This window comes from Arachis ipaensis, chromosome B05 (genome assembly GCF_000816755.2).
Source record: "Arachis ipaensis cultivar K30076 chromosome B05, Araip1.1, whole genome shotgun sequence".
Lineage (NCBI taxonomy): Eukaryota > Viridiplantae > Streptophyta > Magnoliopsida > Fabales > Fabaceae > Arachis > Arachis ipaensis.
The window spans coordinates 2,891,203-2,897,695 of NC_029789.2; the positions used below are offsets into that span (position 1 = coordinate 2,891,203).

A 6,493-nucleotide genomic window follows, 5' to 3' on the forward strand; every position below is an offset into this window, starting at 1 on the left:
GATTAATTAATTAATTGAATAATAGTAATATAATTAAAAAAAAGATTGTTAAATTGTAGTTTGAGAGTATGAGAGAGAGTGAGGGGGAAAACACAGAGCGGGGTAGAGTATGGGAACGACATCAACATTCGAAAGATCCTAGGGTTTGGAACAGAAAAAAATACTATCGACTGAAAAATGAGTTTTTCTCCATTTTTGTTGACAATTTATCGGGAGATATCTCAAAGAAGGAATTATTCCACCTTTTCACCTGGACAGGAAGAATCAATGACATTTATCTTTCTCGTAAAGAGAAAAAAGGTATGATATATCTTTTTGCATTTATACTATACACGACCAAAGGAGGGGCACTGAAGGCGATAACGGAAATGGATCGCATGCGATTACGTGGGAAGATAATCTCAGTTCAAGAAGCGAAGTATAGAAGGCCCGTAAAGGAGAAGGTAAGAAGAATTCAGGCCGGAAGTGGCGAAGACTGCGGTTGAGAATAGGCGGACTCAACGTGGGGACAATTTGCATATGGATACAGGTGAAGGAGTGACGATGAAGAATACGTCGAATAGGCACCCAAACGGTAATGGCTGGACGAAGAAGGTTGAAGTAACAATTGCAGAAGAGAATATGGGTTGGCTAGCAAGAAGTTTAGTCGGGGGGACGACCATGGCCATAGATCTCAATGCACTGAAAAAGGCAGTTAGCAAGAATGTGCCTCAGGTTGTTCAAGTCCGGGAATTAGGAGCGTATAAGGCACTATTAACTTTTGACACTGTGGAGCATGCGGAGGAGTATTATACATTCAAAATGAATAGTCTTCTGCAATTTTTTCATAGTGTTTGGAGATGGAAAGAATCGGAACGAAGTGAGACTAGAAGAGTATGGTTAGAATGTTTTGGAGTGCCACTGCATGTGTGGTCCGCAGAAACGTTCAAAAGGATAGGTGGGCAATGGGGGGAAGTGGTACGATATGATGAGGTGACGGAATCAGAATTATCATTCAGTTCCGGTAGAGTCCAAATCGATACTTGTATATTTGATGTTATTAGTGATTGGATTCACATAACGGTCGGTACTAGTGGATTCGATGTTTTTGTGAAGGAGGTGGGACGTGAAAAATGTGGAGCAGAGAGCATGATGGTAGGTAAAAATATGCAAACGATGAAGACCAACTATGATGTAAGTGGCAAAGGAATAAAGACGCTGACACCGATGTTTGATCCGGCGGCTGAATTGGTAGAAGGAGGGGCGAGGAATCACGGAGAAGATAAGGATAGAACAGCAATTCATGATTTATTTTTGAATGACTGGAATCAGGCACATTTACTACCAATCAAGGAAAAAAGGTTACCTAATTTAAATGCATTAATGGATTTTGAAAGAGGCAAAGATTATGGGAATTCTAATTTTTTAATGGACGGGGACTCGGACAGAACCGTAGCACAAGGAAATTTTATTTCAAAAGGAAGGATAAATGTGGGTGTAATAAAGGCTGGAAGAAGAATTTTAGTGGGCCACGGTAGTAATAAGGAGTGTGAAAATAAAAGCATGATGGGTGACATGGGTAATGTGGGCCTTAATGGTTGTGGGCTCACAAATGATTATGTCCAACATAATTCTTTAGATGAAGGAATGAGCCTTGAACGGTGGGCTCAAGCTGGAGCGGGTCGGGAAAAAGCAATGTGGGTTGAAGTGGAACAAGCAGATGAAGAAAGAAGCGCCGATAGGTTCTCTTCAAGAAGTAGCTCCTGCGCGCCGATAGAACATGAGCAGCCACCGGCGAGACCCGTACGAGAAGAGCCAGGTAACGTGCCGCACCAAAATAACGTTGACCCAAGGAGAGGGGACGCGGGGCAGATGGTGTCGGGGCCAAGCGATATACCACTTGCGCAGCCGAAGAGGGATGGTACACGAACAGCGCCTGGGAGCGGGATCTGCGACAGGGTTGGGGACAAAAAAAATGGAGCTGTTCAAATTACAGTGGCGGCAAGCTGTGAAGTAGAGACGCACAATGAAGAAGAAGGACATGGTGGAACCAATGAGCAGGCTAATCAGAGCAATAAAAGGACTTCTGGTCCAGTAGAGGCAAGAGGCGAAGAAGATGAGATTATCCCAGAGACAGTGACCGTTTGCACGAAACAGTGTGCGCATGGTGAAGAGGGAGACAATGAAGACGGGGAACACGACTCTACCTCAGGGTACCAGAACGTAATGTCTGATGAAGAACTGAAGCGGGAGGAACAGTTGAAGGAAAATAAGAAAACTTGGGAATTAGCAGTGGAATCAGGTGCAGTATTACATGATGAAGATGAGGATATTATGGCAATACTTCAAGCTCAGAATGAAGAAATTGCAAACAGGAGGAGACTGGCGAAACAGAAAGAGAAAGCAAGAAGAAGCAGACCTAAGAACTGCAAAAAGGTGTGTAAAAATATTTTTAAATGATTTATAGTTGCTGGAATATTAGGGGGTTAGGAGATGATGGAAAGCTGAGAATGATTAAAGATTTGAAAAAGAGTTGTAGATTAAACATGTTAGGGTTGATTGAAACTAAGCGTGAAGTTTTGACTAAATTTGATGTCATACGCATTTGGAAAAATGACATGATGGGTTGGGAATATGTGGAACCTGTAGGTGTTTCTGGAGGTTTATTGCTTATATGGGATGATATGTTGTTTAAAATGAATAACTGCTATAAAGGGGAACGTTGGCTGTGTGTAGAGGGGATGGTGACTAATAATAATCTTAGATGTGCATTCTGTTTGGTGTACGGAGCACATGAGAGAGCAAAAAGTTGGTGATGTGGGAGGAGTTGAGTTATATTGTGGGATTGTGTCAGGTGCCTTTTTGCTTCATGGGGGACTTCAATGAAATAATGCAAGTGGAGGAAAGAAAGGGAGCAAGTAGATTACCGGGATCTGCGGAAGAATTTAAGTTTTGGGTACAGGATATGCAGCTGTTAGACCTCCCTCTTAATGATCGTAAATACACATGGTTCAAGGGCCGACAGTGTAGTCGCATTGACAGGGTCCTGGTTAGTGTGGATTGGATTGAAGTGCTTCCGGATACTCGCTTGAGAGGTGGACCTCGTGTGCTATCAGACCTTTGCTGTGAGTTTACTTGGCAAGTGTGGTGTGCTTGGTTGACTTACTTTGATAGAGTGTGGGTTGTTATGGGGACGATCAAGGAACTGTTCGAGAGTTGGATAGGAGAACCTATCAGAAAAGTTGAGCAGAATAAGCGGTTGGTTGGTTTTTGTGCAGTAATTTGGAACATCTGGATGGAACGAAATGCAAGAATATTTAAGAATGAAGAATGTAGCATTGAGGACATCAAAAGGAGGTCAGTGTTGAGCTTCAAAGAGTGGTCTGGTGCCGATCCATGTGGTTGTTGATGGCAATGCCGGAAATGACAATGAATTAATCGCATTAGTATGTCCTGTTTTTCTTTTTCTTTGTGTCATGACCTATTTTGGTGCTCCACTTTTGTGTGTTGAGCTTTTCTTTGTTCAAAAAAAAAAATTAAAAAATTAACGTTTAACAATTCAAAAGATAATTATCATAATTGTAATAATGACATACTAATATAACTAAAGAAATTTAAGATTTATCATTATTCATAATTTTTTTTATAAACGCAAAGCTTCAGTTTTTATTGTGTTCTCCCCATCTCCCGTGCATTGAAATAATAATATAACACGCCAGGTAATTATAAATATTATTCTATATTAACATATAATGCCATAGATAATATATATATAATGGTATGTATGTAGTTATATAAAAAAAACTAAAAAGTACATTAAAAAATGTTACTTTCTAATAAATATTATTACGTTTGGCTATTTTATTTTAATTTTGATATCTGAATACCAATACCTATGATGCACGGACACGAATACGGACACAGACACGACACAACACGATATGGAACACGCTAATGCGCACATTTTAAAATTTTATAAGACACGGGGACACGCATACATATAAAATATAAAGTATTTTTTAAGATAAATCGTAATGACATTTTAATATTTTATTGATATTAAAATATAAATTAATTTTTTAATAATTTTTAATGTCTTATTTTAAATATATCAAGTATTTAAAATATTTTTTTATTTTAATAAATAATAATATATACTATATATAAATTTATTTCAAAAATATATGTTAAGAATAAGATTGGACACGCTAATACGTGATGGTATTTAGGTGTGTCCAAGTGTGTCCAGAGAAAAATTTTTTATTTTTTAATAAAACACGATTGGACACAGCAGACACGCGTGTCAGACGAGTGTAGTGTCAGTGTCCGACACACGGACACAACAATTCAGCAAAATGTCCGTGCTTCATAGACCAATACGCTAACACTGGTTACATTTGCTAGTATCAGGATATGAATATGAATAATTTGCTAGCATCAGGATATGAATATAAATAAGTAAAATAAGATTACTAGCACTATACTGTTACCGGTTCCAAAAGTGTCAAATATTGAGAAAAAAAAAAACATAAAGTGACAAAGAGTTAAAGAACCAAATGTATAGACAAATACACCGGCCACTAAATTATCATAATAACAACTGATTTTAGTAACTAACTAAATTACTTTCACAAACACATGACTTGCTTTTCAACAGTTCAACTTGCAAGTCCAGTTGCTACCTTGCAGTCTCAAGTTGCAACTTTTTCGATGAGTCACTATTTTTAGAAGGAAGAGAGGCAGAAGAGATGTGAAGATAATTTACTTTGGTTAGGCCAAATTTTGCTTGAATTGGGCTAATGATGGTGACTAATCCAATATACTCCCGCAAATTGGAAGATAGTATATGTCAAAAAATTTTAATTTGGATAAATTGATATGAAAAAGTTGAGTAGAAAGAGGCTTGGTGACGATGTTTGCAAATTGACTGGAAGAAAGAACGGAAAAAAGCTTTATTATCTCAGTCTTTCATGATACTAAGGAATCTCCCAAAAAGAAACAATAGTCAATTAAAGACCAACATGTATTTGGAAAATTCACCCAACTTGAATTGCTAAACCCACAAATTTGGATATTAGAACTCCAAGGAACGAACAACCCTGCCAAGATTAGTCTTAAGATAGATATCAAAGAACACATACAATTGCTTTATAATGAGCTTGAGTCAATGGAGCTAAAAATTGACTAAACTGCTGACTTGCATAAGTAATATCTGGACGAGCAGTGGTCAAATAAACCGATCTAGAAGAAGAGGAATGTCATCTTGAAAAAGTTTAATTGTACTATTTATTGGAACACTAATGGACTTAGCTCCCAAAAGACCAGAATTAGTCAAAAGGTCTCAGTAATATTTAATGATGTGAAAGCGCTATCTCTTTACTAGAATGAGATCCTAAGGTCCGCTTAATGGCTGTAATCTCAGAAATGAAATTTTCAATAACCACAGTATCATCAACATATATTAACAAGATTCACACTTCTCCCATAATCTTAATGAATAGACTATAATCGAAAACAGTTTGTTGATACCCACGAGAAAGAAAAAGATTGGAGAGTTTTTCATATCATATTTGATTAGATTGGCGCAATCCATACAAATATTTGTGGAGATGACAACATTGATTTGGAAGATTGGAAGAGAGGCTCGGTAGCAGCTCCATATATATCACTTCGATAAATTGCCACAAAAGAATGCATTATTGACGTCAAACTGCTAAATTGACCATTGTTTAATAGAATTCAAAGCTATAATTCTAACAAATTTGTAAATTTCATAACAGATTTCGATCCTAACAGAATGATTTTATATGATGAGTCACTACATTTAGAAAAAAGAGAGGTGAAGAGATGTGAAAATGATCTAATATGGTTAGGCACGATTTTGCTTAAGTTTAGCCAAGTATAATGTCTAGTCCAATAAATAGAAAGAATGTGAAAAAAAAAAGAGTAAATAACTATTTATGACTATAAAAAATTTGGATGCTGACAAAATTGACCATAAAAAATTGAAAACTAAAGGTATACCATACAAAATAAATTTTGTTCGACAAAAATAGCTAATTATTAATCTTTTCATAATTTCGTAAATATCTTCTTCTTTTCTCTTCCTTTCTCCTCCTTCTTAATTTCGATCGCTACATGTTATTCGGAACGAGATGGTTTATGAGGTTAGAAAATTAGGACGGGTTTCGGTGATTGACTTAGTGGACATTACTGGTGTTGACTTGTACTATGTTGAGAAGCAGGCTCAGTGAATTGTGGCGGATCACACTGAGTTCATGCTGAGTTCTTGCGCGACCAGCAATCCCGCTAGGAGCAGCGCAACAGTAAGCGCCGCAAGATGGTTTCCGATCTCAAGCAGAGGAAACGCGATGCCGTTGCTCCTGATTCTGCCACGAAGGTGAGGGAAGAGGAGGAGAGGATTGCGAGGCAGCTCAAGAAAAAGATTGCGATGATTAGGGCTATGCTTGCGAAGAAAGGGGCGCTGGAGGCTGCTGCTTTTAGGGCAGCTGAG

The 6,493-nt window shown here is 37.8% G+C and overlaps 1 protein-coding gene across 4 annotated transcripts in view; it reads right to left on the reverse strand.

The window, feature by feature from the left end:
* Nucleotides 1-5,661, reverse strand: part of LOC107642481 (MORC family CW-type zinc finger protein 3) — a 23,592-nt gene extending 17,931 nt beyond the window's left edge. For all 4 annotated transcript variants that reach the window (XM_021122824.1, XM_021122825.1, XM_016345852.2 and 1 more), the window contains exon 1: nucleotides 5,548-5,661. The gene's annotated coding sequence lies outside the window, so the exon portion shown is untranslated. The remainder of the gene's footprint in view (nucleotides 1-5,547) is intronic.